The 14633-nt window shown below is 45.2% G+C and overlaps 1 protein-coding gene across 1 annotated transcript in view; it reads left to right on the top strand.

The window, feature by feature from the left end:
- Positions 1 to 334: 334 nt before the first annotated feature.
- The window catches only part of AFF1 (ALF transcription elongation factor 1), a 145834-nt gene continuing 131535 nt past the window's right edge, over positions 335 to 14633 (top strand). The window contains exon 1 of the mRNA XM_080925477.1: positions 335 to 470. The gene's annotated coding sequence lies outside the window, so the exon portion shown is untranslated. The remainder of the gene's footprint in view (positions 471 to 14633) is intronic.

Raw genomic sequence — 14633 nt, 5'->3', positions numbered from 1 at the left:
GTCAAGCCAAAGGGTTCTGGTGCCCTGCAGCGGCCTGGGGCAGGGTCACCCACGCGGTCGGCGTGGCCACTGCCGCGTTTTCTCCGGAGCCGCAGCTACCCTACGAGCCTCCTACCCGTGTCTACGCAGGAGGGCCGCGGTGTCCCTCGCTTTTGGGGTGGCTCCTGCCTGAGGGTGTTGGCCGGGAGGAGCCGGGCCGGTGGGGGTGGGGTGATGCGAGGGGCGTGGCTTGACACAGAGGGCGTGGTCTGAGCCTCGGGGCGTTCCGGGCGGCCGATGCCCGAAGCTGGCGAGCCGGGAGCTGGCAGAGCCGAGAGCCCTCGGCCGATAGTCTGCACGAACCGTGGTGCGGGCTGCACCCTTGGGTCCCCGCGGCTCTAGAGCCGAACCTGGGTCTCTGCATCTCAACAGGTCAAGGGAGGTGACAAGGACGCCCCAGCTGGGACTTGAGGACCAAAGGAGCTTGGAAGGTAAGCCGAGCCCTCTGCGTGTGTCGGGCTGGGGGCTGGGGACCCATTAGGTCCCCCGTGCCGCAGTCGCGAACTTCTCCGCAGCCGGGCTGCCCCGCACGCTAACTCAAGCGCCGGCCTTGCTACTTTCCTGGTGGGAATCTTTGGGGCGAATGGGGACAGAAGACCAGTGCGCCGCCCCTGTCTGCGGTTCCGCTGCAGGTAGCTTCCAGAAACCCAGGGGACAGGGACCTGAGAGGTCGCTTGTCCTCCCTCGCTCCCTTGAGCCTCGCGTCTTGCGGGAAAAATGTCCCGTTGTTGGAGTCTGGTTCCTGAGTTGCGTAACACACGAGTCCCAGAAGTTTCTCGAGGAGTACAGCCAGGTTCTTTCCTCCTCCGCTTCCCACCCTCCTTCCCCCAGCATCTGGCAGGAGATTGGTGGTACCTACCTATCCCCTCTAACTGTGATGGAGAGGAGGCATGGGGCGGTGGTCAGTGTCCTGCAGGCAGGGGAAAGTTCGAGGCACTTCTGAGAACTGCTGTCTGGGACGGAGGGACAGGACGTCTTAAGAATAAGGATTGGCCAGTTTCTCCGCACGCTCCCCTCCCCCGCCCCCTCATAGACTTTTCTCTAGTGTCGGGTCCTCCGTGGCTACGTCTTGCTAGTCCTCGGTCGAGGAGTTATTGGGGGACGACGGATCTAGGGGTACTACGAATCAAACGCTTCCTGTGTGGAACCCTACTTCCACGAACGAAGCCCCGAGGGGCCTGCCATCGTCTTGCGGTTTGAGTTTCTCCACCAATACTGTTAGGCAAATCTTCCTAAGACCCTTGGCTTTGGAGGTTGGGGCAGTGTCCGAATCTGCCGAGAACCAGACAGAGTTGGCGGAAAGCCCTGGCTGCTGGCGGTTCTATTTGCCTTTTTGTACTCTTTTGAAGGGTAGGAAGGGATAATTTTAATCCTGTTGGTGCGCCACGGGGGGTATGACGGGCCTCGGAGGAACTTGGCACATTGAAAACCTTCAGTGCGGAACCTTGAGCCGAGATGCAGGCGCAGTGCTGCCTGGGACAGTTGCAAAGTGAGAACTCGGCAATGGAGGCGCTGGAGGAGTGCTAGGAGCCAGAGGTGTAGGGCTGTGCGCAGGATTCAGGGCAAGGTTATGCAGAATGTACGGAAAGTGGGGGTGGGTGGCATCCCTCCCTCAGACCTAGGCGGGGTCAGGCTCGGTCGAGTTGGGGGCTGGCAAAGAAAAAAAAAGACACAAGTTCTTCCCTAGATATGGCCCCGTGTGAGTGTTTTCTTCCTCTCTGATGTATTCCTTAGCTCGCCTTTCATCTTTAGTGGGTTCCTTGAGTGGGTATTCTAGAAATAGATTTACATGAGATTAAAAATTCTTAATGGCTCACCTGCTTCGTTTAAAGGTGACTTCTTAACCGTGTGGGGAAGATAAACACGCATAAAGGAACAGGGAGAATGGAACGCTAACAAGCCCAGGGAGGAGAGAAGGCAAGTACTAATTAAAGCTAGGGAAACTCATTTGAACTCGGTGTGATGGAGGAGAGCAGAAACAACCTAGAAGGGCTTTGGGATAAAGAGGGTCAGGATGAGACTTTGAAGGAGAGACGGAATTTCAGACAGGAATGGTTGCTTTTATTTTTGGAATATCACAAGTTTGGTGGTGCTGGGGACATGGGACCTGCAGGTTCGATCCTGGGAGTATTTTTGCCATCTAGAAGCTGAGCTGTGGTGTACTGGCGCTATGTCTTACTCATTTAGCATAGAGAGTGCATCTCTATAAGGCCTTTGGCTTCGTTCATTTTTGTAACTCTTTGACATTGCAAAAGGACAGTTTTGATGGATCATGTTGTCTTTATTAGGTTACAAAGTTAGACAATATAGCAAAATAAAGTCCAGGCTATTTTAAATACCATTTTCCTCACAATATGCAGAACAAAGTCCTCCCTCCCACCCTGCCCCCTGAAGTCAGTGTTCCGTTATGGGGTAATCAGACAGTATCAGAACCTGCTGTTTCTTCTGTTTCCTACTTGGTTTAACTGAATTTTGTAAATGGCTGGCTGAGCTAACAGATGGTAGAGACGATGTTCGTCCTGTTTCTTCATTCTCTGTCTCCTTTTCATTCTTCTGGGTTTTGTTTTTGATTTTTCAAAGAATTCACTGTGTCTTTGGGACCTTCCTGCCTCAGCCTCTGCCAGAATTACAAGCTTGTGCCACTAAGTCAGCATTCTTACCTTAGCTTTAGAAGACATTTAGTTAAGATATATACATATGTGGGTCTGGAGAGATGGCTGATCTTCCAGATGACCTGAGTTCAATTCCCAGCACTCACATGGTGGCCCACAATTGTCTGTAACTGTAGTTCCAGAGGATCCAACACATACACACACACACACACACACACACACAGAGAGAGAGAGAGAGAGAGAGAGAGAGAGAGAGAGAAAGAGAGAGAAAGAAAGAGAGTCATATAGACAAAACACCAATGCACATAAAATAAATAAATAATGGAATGGTAAAAGCATATGTATGCTCTACATTTTATACACCTGTTTGGTTTGGTTTATTTTCCCCAACAGGGTTTCTCTGTATATCCCTAGCCATCTTGGAACTTCCTCTATGGGCCAGTCTAGCCTGCAATTCACAGAGAGCTGACTGCCTCTGCCTCCCAAGTGTTGGGATTAAAGACATGTACTACCAACCTGGCATACACCAATATGTATTTATCCATACATTCGTTCAGTTAATCACCACTTCAGAGTTGGTCTCAAACTTGAACCATTTCCTGCCTCAGTTTCCCAAGTGTTAGGATTACAGACATAAGCTTCTTTTGTTGTTTGCAGGCTAGTCTGGTTTTTTGTTTGTTTGTTTTTAAATATTTATTTTATGTATGTGAGTGCACTGTAGTTGTTTTCAGACACACCAGAAGAGGGCATCGAATCCCATTACAGATGGTTGTGAGCCACCATGTGGTAGCTGGGATTTGAACTCAGGACCCCTGGAAGAACAGTCAGTGCTCTTAACCGCTGAGCCATCTCTCCAGCCTTGAGTCTGTTTTTTAAGAGTTTGTTTTTATTTTAAGTGTTCATCTGCAAGTATGTCAGTGTACCATGTTCATGTGGTGCTCACATAAACCAGAAGATAGTGACAGAGCCCCTGAAACTGTTATTTGGATTTTGTTGCTGTTGTTCTTTGAGATAGGTTTTCTTTGTGTAACAGCCCTGGCTGTCCTAGAACTCATTTGTAGACCAGGCTAGCCATGAATTCACAGATTCACCTGCCTCTGCCTTGCGTGTGCCACCATCTCAGGTTCCAGACAAATTAACATTTAAAAGACAAAGTTAAATGCCTGGTGTGGTGGTGGTGGTGGCACACGCCATTACTCCATTAACCTTAGCACTTCTCCACAGCACTTGTGAGGCAAAATTGGGGGTGGGGGGCAGCCTGGTCTACAGAGCCAATTGCAGAACAGCTAGGTCTACACAGAGAAACCCTGTCTGAAAATCTCTCTCCTCAAAAAACTAAATAAATTAAAAGACAAAATTAATCTGTATGGGACGTCATGCCCCAGAGACAACAACACCCTTAAGGCTACAGAAGTGTGCCAGCTGCTGCTTTGGTTGTTTTTGTTTTTGTTTTTGTTTTTTTTGAGGCAGGAGCTTCATTTTTTTTTCTTAAGTGGGAGCTGCTATGTGGTTGCTGGGGATTGAACTCAGGACCTCTGGAAGAGCAGTCAGTGCTCTTCACTGCTGAGCCGTCTCTTCAGCCCTGAGAGCAGGGTCTTACTGTGTCAGTCCTGGCTGGCCTGGTGTGGATCTTTTTATTAATCACTAACTGTGTGTGCATATGCATGATATATATGCATGTATAGTTGTGAGTGTCCACCCCTGTGTGTGTTCATGTACAGGTCAGAGGAAAATATCAAGTATCCTGCTCTACTGCTCCCCGACTTATTCCCTGGAGGACAGGGTCTGCCCCTGAGTCTGGAGCTAGGCTGGCATCAGAGATGCAGCAGCCCTTTGTATCCCTCTCAGTGCTAGGATACCAGCACTGCTGAGTCTATACTTGGCTTGTAGCTGACCACACACTCTGTACATAGTCAAGGATGACATCGAACTTCTCTTATTTTGTCTTTTCTGTTTTTGTTTGCTTTCCAGAGCTGAGGATTGAACCCAGGGCCTTGCACTTGCTAGGCAAGCACTCTATCAGAGCTAAATCCCCAACCCTTTAACCTAAGCTTAAATCATCAGCCTTTAACCCATGTCCAGGGATTACAGACAGCCCTAAGCCACCATGCCTAGCAATTGAACTATGGACCTAGGGCATGCTAGCAAGAACTCTACCACCTAGCTGAGCTGTGTCTGCAGCCCTGCAGCCCTGCAACCCCCCTGAAGTCCCCTATAGCCCCCTGCAGACCCTGCAGCTCCCCCCCACAGCCCTCAAAGCCCTTTATAGCCCCCGAAGCCCTCCTGCAGCCCCCCAGTCCCTCAACTGCTCATGTTTACAGTGTATCAATGTTTACAGTGTATTATCACAGAATTGAGTGACTGGCCAGGGATGCTAATGTGTTCCTTGTGGGCTTCGGGACAGCTCTCCTTGAGAGGATTCTCCAGGGAAGAAAGTCAGCTGATGTTCTGAAATTAACTGGCCCATTTTAAATATGACTAAGTGTTTTTTGATAGAGTGACTTTTTCCTCCTGGAAGTTTTGTGACAAGTGGAGCCTGAAAGGAGCTGACGTTATGAAATACCTTGTTCATTTCTGATACTTCTTGAGAAGGGAGCATCTTCTGTGAGCTAGACAGTGATCTAAGCATGACATCGTGGTAAAGCCCTGATCCTCAGATACAATCAGGTACATTCCCAGAGAGCATGTCTGTGTTTACTTCCCATGACCTACCAAGCACACCTAATTGTAACTCTCAGTTGAGTTCATATTCCCCTTTAAAATCAGGAAATTGGGCTGAAGTTGAAAAACTTGCCTCTGACTCAAGGCCTGGTGTGCTTTCTAGTGTGGCACACTCTGTTGACTATGTTGATATGTGGTTTCCTGTTTTTCAAGAATTACAGCTTGACTTAAAATATAAATAGTATTTCTCCTTGGCTAAGTAATTCTCATCACTGCCGATGGTGTAAGCATTTTCTTCTAGCATCTCAGATGTTTATTTATGTCTCCACAATATATGCTGTGCGTTTGGAGAGAACATTATATAGACCTATTTAACCAAGTCTATTTTTTTACAAGAGTCATTTATTTTATTTTATATGTATACACTCACTGTAGCTGTCTTCAGACACACCAGATCCCATTACAGATGTTTGTGAGCCACCGTGCAGACAAGTCTATTTATCTGCGCTGAAGATCTTAACTTAGCTGGGCCTGCAGTTCAGATTTCTAACTCTAGATGTTCAGAAAATGGAGACAGGAGGATCACAGTTCAAGAGCTGAAGAGAAGGTTCAGTGGTTATGAGCACTGGCTGCTCTTCCGCATGACCCAAATTCAATTACATAGCACCCAATGCAGCCTCAGGGGATCCAAAACCTCTTCTGGCCTCCAAGGACATTTCAGGCACATGTGCACAGACACACACATGCAAAGCAAATACTCACACGCATAAAATAGAAACGAACAAAATCTCAAAAAAAAAAAAAAAAAAAGACAAGTTCAAGGCTATCCTTAACAAGTTACTTATTAAGACCCTTTCTTATGATACTGCTACGCATGGTGGTGCACACCTTTAATCTCAGAATTTGTGAGGCAGAGGCCGGTGGATTTCTGTGAGTTCAAAGCCAGCCTGGTCTACATGGTGAGAAGCCTTACAAAAGACACAAATAATGAATCCAACGAAAGGAGCTGAGTGTATAGTATTGTAACAGATTAGGAGTTGTGGACTAGAGACAGACTTCCTGTCTAACAACTTATCAAGTCATAGACCCAATCTTAAAACTAGGGTGGGTGGCTCCAGGCTCTTGAAGAACCACCACCAAGGATATCCTCCAGCCTCTGCACATTTGCACCTTACCAACTGCCTTCTTTAGTTTAGAAAAACCCTTGCTGAATTAATGAAAGCTCTAGTGAGGGGTTTTAAGAATGCATGCTCTGTAAAGTCCTCCTCCCCGTACCATTTCCTACAGCCGTGAAGGTAAGTTCAATGTGTGTACTGATGGTGTTGATGCAGGTGTTACTTACACCAGAGCCACAGATGTCCCCTTAGTGCTGCAGTCGCTGTTTCTGGTGTGTCTTCGAATGCTGGTGCGGAATTTGCATATGTAACCTGGAGCTTTTGCTGCTTCTATTTCTGGAAAACCAGGTTCAGCACCACCGCTTACAGCAGAAGCTTAAGGCTATGGTTCTGCCCTGGATGTGCAGGCTTATGTGTCTTTAATGTATCCCTGCTATTTCTCAGACTCTGAGCAAAGCAATTAGCTTCTGGTCAAGGAATGTGAAGATGTTATATTATCCTACTTATGAGCTAACAAATTAACCCGCCTGGAGACCTCTGGGTGATGGCGGAGTAACTTTGTCATTTCTAACTGTAGTAGCTAGAGAGTTAGTACTTTATTTTCTCACTCTTGTTTCCTCAGTGCCAATTTGCATGCAAAAGGGTGTGCCTGCAGCCTTGGGGAGCTGGGTTCCAGGGGGGAATCTAGAGCTCAGGGAACCCCCTCTTTTATAATTGGCAGTACAGCTGCTCCTCACTCCAGGGGAGATTACACTGTATAATAAGCATGCTCCCCTTTGCTGTAGAAGCAGATGCTAACTGCATTTCCCAAGGCTGTTCCATACATTCATTCCTGACAGTAAGTAACCTGCATCTTAGACACTTGGCACCTCTTGGGACATAGTAGCACTTTTCTTACTAGTTGAGTAGGTTCAACCACTAAGTGTGTGGTACTTGGAGCAGAGAATTATAAATGCTGGTATTGATAAGTGTGTGGTATTTCTTACTCTTGGAAGAAAGTGTTGTGGTGACTATCACGTTTTATTCATTTGTTCTGTGTGTGTGTGTGTGTGTGTGTGTGTGTGTGTGTGTGTGTATGTACATTGCACGCCGAGATATATGTGGAGATCAGAGGACAACTTGTGGGAGTTGATCCTCTCCTCCCAATATGTGGGTCTGGGGTATCAAACTCAGGTTGCCAGGCCAAGTAACTATTGCTTTTTACCCACTGAGTTATCTCTCTGACCCCCTTTCCTTTCTAACAGGATAGAAATAAGCTTAGGGGTTGGAGCAGTGACTCTTCGGGGAAGAGCACTTTCTGTTCTTGTGGAGGAGCCTTGTGCAGGGTTCGAAACCCTCTGTAACTCCAGTTCTGGGGGCTCTGACTTCCTCTTCTGACCTCTGTGGGTACTGCACATATACTGGCATGGATAAACACATACAAGCAAAACAGTTATACATTCCAAGTGTGGATGCGAATGCCCTCCCGTAAATTCACATGCTTGAACACACTTGGTCCCACTCGGTACTTCTGCAGGAAGTATGTCCTTAGGTGCTGAGCATTTCAAATCCCTTTCTCTGCTCCCTGCTCAAGGCTGGAGATGTGAGGTCTCAGCTGGCCCTGTTGCCATGCGGACCCTTCTACGGTGAACTCTTATTTCTCCAGAGTTTCTAAGCCCAAATAAGCTCTCCTTATAAGTCTCTCCTATAAGTTGCTTTGATCATGGTGTTTATCACAGCAAAAGAAAATAACTAATTCACATACAAAAATAGGTAAAATACTTAAAAATATAGGCGTATATCCATCCCCACCCACCGTTGTCTCTGAGATAGGGTCTTGTGTGTAGACTGGCCTGGACTCCAGACTCTGGATCTGGTGTATCACCATACCCAGCTGAGACTCTTCTCCTAAATTGGATTCGCTTTCTGCTGCTGCTTGCACCTATGAGTAATTCCTTCTAGGACCCAGGCCAAAAGGGTGTGAGACTCCTTCTGCCATACCAGAGACTTAATTAAGGAGAGTTTAAAAGTGATTCCCTAAGAATAGAATTCATTATCTGTGGGTCTTAGAAATTTAAATAATCCAACCAGAGAAAAATCCCTCACAGGTGTCCTAGGTACTTGGGTTTTAGTTAATTTCAGATTAGCCATGTCGGTAGGGAGATCATCACATGTGAACTGTGAGTTGTTGCTTTGACGTGTTCCCTGGAGGTGGCTGAGCTGTGAAGCTTCTTTTCCCCACTGGTAGCACATGCCTCTAATCCCAGCACTTGGGATGGGCCAGCCTGGTCGTGATGGCTATTCCCTATTGGCTACGAGACTATATCTGAACTAAACTACTGTACAGATTTGGGCCACACCTGTGATCCAGATCTTGATACACACCTTTAATCTGGGTCATACTCTGCTGGAGGCCTATATAAGGACAGTGAAAGAAGAAAATGTTCATTCTTTGCCTGCTTGCACTTACTGACAGCACATCTGTTGGAACATACTTCTTCAGGATTTGGGCTTCTACAGAAGACCAGCTGAAATATCCAACCTGGTGAGGCTGAGCAATTACTAGATTCTTGGACTTCCCATTTCTATAAATATCTCTCTCTCTCTCTCTCTCTCTCTCTCTCTCTCTCTCTCACACACACACACACACACACACATACACACACACATACACACACACACACAGATGTGCTGATTTATTCCATAGTTCTGTTGCTCTAGAGAACCCTGGTTTGCAGAGTTCCAGTCGGCCAGGGCTACACAGAGAAACCCTGTCTCAAAAAACAAACCAACAAAATGAACAGCTAATCAGGGGGAGGAAAGAAAGATGATGTCCTTCAAAATGTTTTTTTTTTTAAGATTTATTTATCTGTTTAATGTATAAGTGCTCTGTCTGCATGTACACCTGTATGCCAGTGAGGGCATCAGATTCCATTAGAGATGGTTGTGAAACACCATGTGGTTGCTGAGATTTGAACTTAGGACCTTTGGAAAAGCTGCCAGTGCTTTTAACCACTGAGCCATCTCATCAGCCCCTCAAAAGATTTTAATTGACTCTACAGAGTTTCACTGTATAGCTGCAGTTGTTCTGAGCCCACTATGTAGACCAAGCCGGCCTTGAACTCACAGAGATCTGCCTGCCTCTGCTCCATGTGCAGTCTATAGTTTTGTATTGAGCCACATTCATAGCTGTTCTCAGTTAGGGCTTGTACATGTCTGGTTGGCTATGTCACACTTGCAAATTTCCTTCACATCTCAGAGGCTTGACCAAATAAAAGTTAGCTTACTTCATACTTTGTGCACTATACTGAGGAGGAATGGAAGGAAACATCGAGAAACTCAAGCTACTGAGAAGTCTAATTTCTTTCTTTCATTTTTTTCAGTGGTCTTTCTGAGAATTAGGTACAATGTGTTCTGAACATATTCACCTCGCCTTGCACACCTCCCAGAACTACCCGCCTTCCTTACAAATAAAATTCATGTATTCTTGAATGTGGGGCCTACCATAAGAACAGTCTCACTAGAGACAACATTTCTAAAGAAAATTGCCTCACTCTCTCTCCTGGAAATGATCAGTAACCAATAACTCTTCAGCTAGGGTGGGACTCTGAGCCCACTTTCTCCATGCTGAGGTTTTATCTGACCTGAGCATGCAGAGGCATGTGTGTGCTGTCCCAAGCACAGTGAGCTCACATGTGCAGCTGCTCTCCTGTGCCCAGAGAAGTTTCCTTACAGTGATTCTTTGCTTCTGGAGTTGCATCCCACTAAGGAGAGTTAAGAAATAAAAATAGGCTTTAATATAAATTATTCTCAAACACTGGTGTTTAAGAAAAAGTTAAAATAAGGTTTATCCTGTTATTTTTCTGCCTAATACCCATTGTTGTGTTTTATTTTAAAAAAAAGAAATAAAGAAGGGGATATGTTTGAGGAATGTGAGGTATGGTGTGGGGAAGGGGGAGGCCTCTGAGATCCCATGCTGAGGCATTCCTTTCCCCTCTGAGGCACCAGCCACATGACAGTATAGTGTGGAATAGAGTTTATTCAGGGTGTGGAGAGGGGAATTAAAAGGCAGGCAGGCAGGCAAGCAGACAGACAGCCTCAGAGAGAGGAGTAAAGGCTGACCATAAGTGTGTGGAGAGGGGGGAGCTGAATGGGGAAAGATGGGGAGCAGGAATAAGAGAAGAGTGTTGTAATTATTAAATATGATAACCTGTTATCCCACCCTAAGCTGGCTCCCATGGGGCCACATTGTACTGTGTGATATCTCTAATTTAGCGGGGTTTCATGCAGCCTCTAATAACTCAGGCTTAGTGCCCTTCACTCTACCTGCCCCTGCGTGTTGTTTTCACTCACTTTCTTCTACATGACTCTACAATCTTTAACTTATCAAACAGGTTTATATGTTAAATTCTCAAGCTTACAATCAGTGGACAAAGATATAAACTGCCCATCTAGAAAAGATAAATAGATCCATAGAAACCCTTAGAAATAATCATAACAACCTTATCAATCTAGAAACATCCATATCTGCTTTCATTTTGCTTCCTCCCCAATCTCTAGCCTATTTCTCCTCTTACACTTTCTTAGACTTTTCGCTCTCTACTGTTTAATCATATATCGCCTTGTCATCAACCTACAGGAGAGAGCAAGAGGGCCAGAGAGTGAGGAGGGGCAAGCAGGCACTTTTAGACTCAGGCTCACCTGGCTGTTGCCAGGTAACTGTGGGGCGGAGCCTAGACTAAATGCCAACACCCATTCCCGTTTATTCTTGTTGCCTTGGACCCTTTTGTATGGAACTACACTTGTCTAGCTTTAGAGGCTGGGCCGTTTTCCGCCGTCTCTACCGATTCATTGAAGGTAGAAAGAGGCTGTTTTCTAGATGTGGATTTTTGATGGTCTAGCCTTGGGGAAGAATTTTTCTTTCCTGAAAAAAAGAACATTTTGGGTGGCCCATCCTCGTCCCCTTCTCCCACAGTCTTCCTTGTTGCCTTGACTGTGAGTTAGATGTCTGGCTCTAGCATCAGGCTTTTTGCAAATTAAGATGATAAACAGGATTCGCAGAGCAGAGCAGTCGGTTCCTGATGCTAAGTAGCTGAAAGTCTCCTGGATTTGCTGTAGAAGGAACATAAACCTAGGCCAAGTAGCCATTACTTGATATCTAGCCCACTGTTAATTCTTACAGTTATCCCAGAATAAAGTTGGGGCTTTGGAGAGTTGTTGTAAGCATATTATAACACTGAGCTTCAGGAGTCAGGGGTGGCTTTCTAAGAGCATGTTCTTGAGCTGAGCACCAAACAATGGCAGAGGGGACATAGGGTGTGTGCTTGTACCTGGTGTGAGTGCCAGAACCCCTGAAGCATAGCCTCTGGATGGGAGTTGGTTGGAAACATAAATTGTGCTCTAGTATTGGTTTCCTGGTTTGTGGGTTTGTGTGGCACTGGAGGATGGAGAAGTCATGGCCACCAAGTCTGTTTGGGTGTTTGGGAGGAGTGGAACTCTGTAAAATGGTGGTAGGAGGCTGTGGGGGAGGATGAGTGATTCATGAGTCACCCCAACATGTTGCTTGCTATCAAGGATGGCTACTCCAGGAAAGTGTGAGGAGGAGAAGTAGAGATAAATAGAAACAGACTGGTTCAAGCGCCCTCTAGCTCTTGTAGACCCTGTCATATTTGCCCTTGAAAACTAGTTCATGATTATGCAATTTGAGACCTAAATAATCCACTCTGTTCATTCGAAAATGTGACTTTCTAGGTATGACCAATCAGACCAAACCAAATAATACCACTTAGGGAGTATTCTGTGTGAGCCACCCATTGTACTAAAACATTTCCATTCTTTATGATGATGATGACAGCGATGATGATGGTGATGATGATGTAATAAAATTAATCCCAGAACTCTGGAGGCAGAAGCAGGCAAATTTCTGTAAGTTCAAGGCCATCCTGGCCTACAGAGCTAATTCCAGGACAGCCATAGCTTTACAAAGAAACCCTATCTCGAAAAAAAAATCCGAAACAATCATCATCATCTTCTTCTTCATCATTCTCATCATCTGAGAGATAAAGAGATAGACCAGTGGTTAAGAGGACTTGCTGCTCTTGCAGAGGACTTGGGTTCAGTTCCCAGCACCCCATACATGGAGGCTCTCAACCGTCTATAACTTAGGTTCCAAGGAATCTGATAACTCTTCAGGCTTCCACAGGTACCAGAGATGCAAATGCTACACAAACATACATGCAGGCAAAGTATTCAGACACATAAAATAAAACAGATGAGTCTTAAAAAGTAACTTAGAGGATTGAAACACCAGTAGGTTTGTAGACTATAATAAAAGATTTATAATATTTGTAAAATTAATTATTTTTAGTATGGATGTTGGGGTCCAAGAGTCACAACCCACACAAATGCTGAGACTGGGATAGTTTCGTGAAAGCACATCCTAAGATACCTTCTTCTGGTGTGTTTGAAGAAAGAAGGCAATGTTGCACTCATATACATTAAATAAATAATAATTAGACATGTATATATGAACATGTATAGTACATATATATGTCATACATGTACACACACATATGTAATGATTCGAGATACTGAACCCAGGCAGGGTCTTTACTATACGAGGCAAATGTTCTGCTGCTGAGCTGTTACATGTCAGACCCCCAAATGACCACATACACACACACACACACACACACACACACAGTTTTTGGTTGACTTGTTTGGTTAGTTGGTTGGGTTTTCCTGTTTTTTTTTTTCCCCTTTGGGGCAAGGTGAGAATGGGTCTTCCTTTCTTGGAGCTAGTGAACCCACCCACCCAAGAGCAGCTTCCTAATAAACCTATCTTTAATATATTATTTTTTTAAAAAAAATTAGTCTTCACAGACAGGACCACGGATCTAGACAGTCCCTCACTGAGATTCCCTACCCATTTCTAGATTGTGTCGTTAATAACATCGTAGACGCCCTACGGGTAGATGCCCTTGCTTTGCAAACAGTTTGGACTTCTTTATCAGCAGAATCACACATGGGAGTTCCATTATAGACTTGAGTGCAAGAGTGAGAGCAGGGAGGGGAGGGGGCAGAAAGTAAACCTTTAGCAGTATGGGAAGGGGGGAAAAGAGAAAAGGGAGGCAGCGTCAGAGAAGGATGAAAACAGATAGGGAGTTGGAGATTGTAGAACATGTCTAAAGCCACTGTAACTAGTTGGAGAACCGACTCTAAAAAAAATGTTTGACCCTGAAAACCTTACAGCTGCTGTGGTATGTGTGGAAGGTAAAGTACCATCTGCTGCATTGCAGTCTTTGAGACAGGAGATAACAGTAACAATGTCTACCAGCATGGAAACATTGTAGTTGATGATTTAAATGATGTGAAGAGGGACATCAAAGGCCATATCAGCACCACCAGCATTGCCTAGGGAAAATTCTGCACAGTGGTCCAGTCTAAGAAGAAATTGTAACAGTTCAAATTAATTACAAGAGACAATTGAAAATGATTACAGATTTCATGTAGTGTTGCCATTTGTATCAAATGGTGATAAATCATTAAAGTAATTTGGTAACCTATCTTGCTTTTACTAATGCTTGAAGAAAACACAGAAAGAAACAACAGTGAGGCAAGTTAGCCTAAGTGCAGCCAATTTACAAATAGACAGGAAGGAAAGGAAATAGCTGCGGACATTTACTCAGTTATTCCTAGACACAGATAGTGCCGAGACTGCCCGCACAGGCTGCAGAACAAATGCATTTTCCTAAAACCTGCTCCCATTTTCAGAGAACAAATTAAGAGTTTTATTTTAAGCCAGTGTATGACACATGCCTGCAATCACAACTTGTAGGAGGTAGAGGCAGGAAAATCAAGCAACCTCTGTTGTACAGTGATTTCTGAGCCCCTGTTTTGAAATTGAAGAAGAAAGGGGAGGAAGAAAAGGAGGAGGAGATTGCCAATTGGACATTTTTTTTTTTTTTTTTTTGAGACAGGGACTTGCTCTATAGCTTAGCCCAGCTTTGAATTCTTGTGGAATTATAGGCATGTACCTCCATGCCTAGCCAACCTACATTTTACAACATTGAATTCATGTTTAATAATTACAGGCACTGTGACCCTTTTCCCAGGTGGCGGCGGCAGGCATGGCACAGGGGCTGGGGTATATGTTCCCCTACTTTTTTCTTCAAAGCATTACAGTCTTACATGAAAATCAGCTGTTCTCTTGCACACTCAATACCTC

The sequence above is a fragment of the Micromys minutus genome, assembly GCF_963924665.1.
Source record: "Micromys minutus genome assembly, chromosome: 11".
NCBI lineage: Eukaryota > Metazoa > Chordata > Mammalia > Rodentia > Muridae > Micromys > Micromys minutus.
The sequence above is the reverse complement of the archived record's forward strand: the minus strand, read 5'-3'. Positions and strand labels throughout refer to the sequence as shown.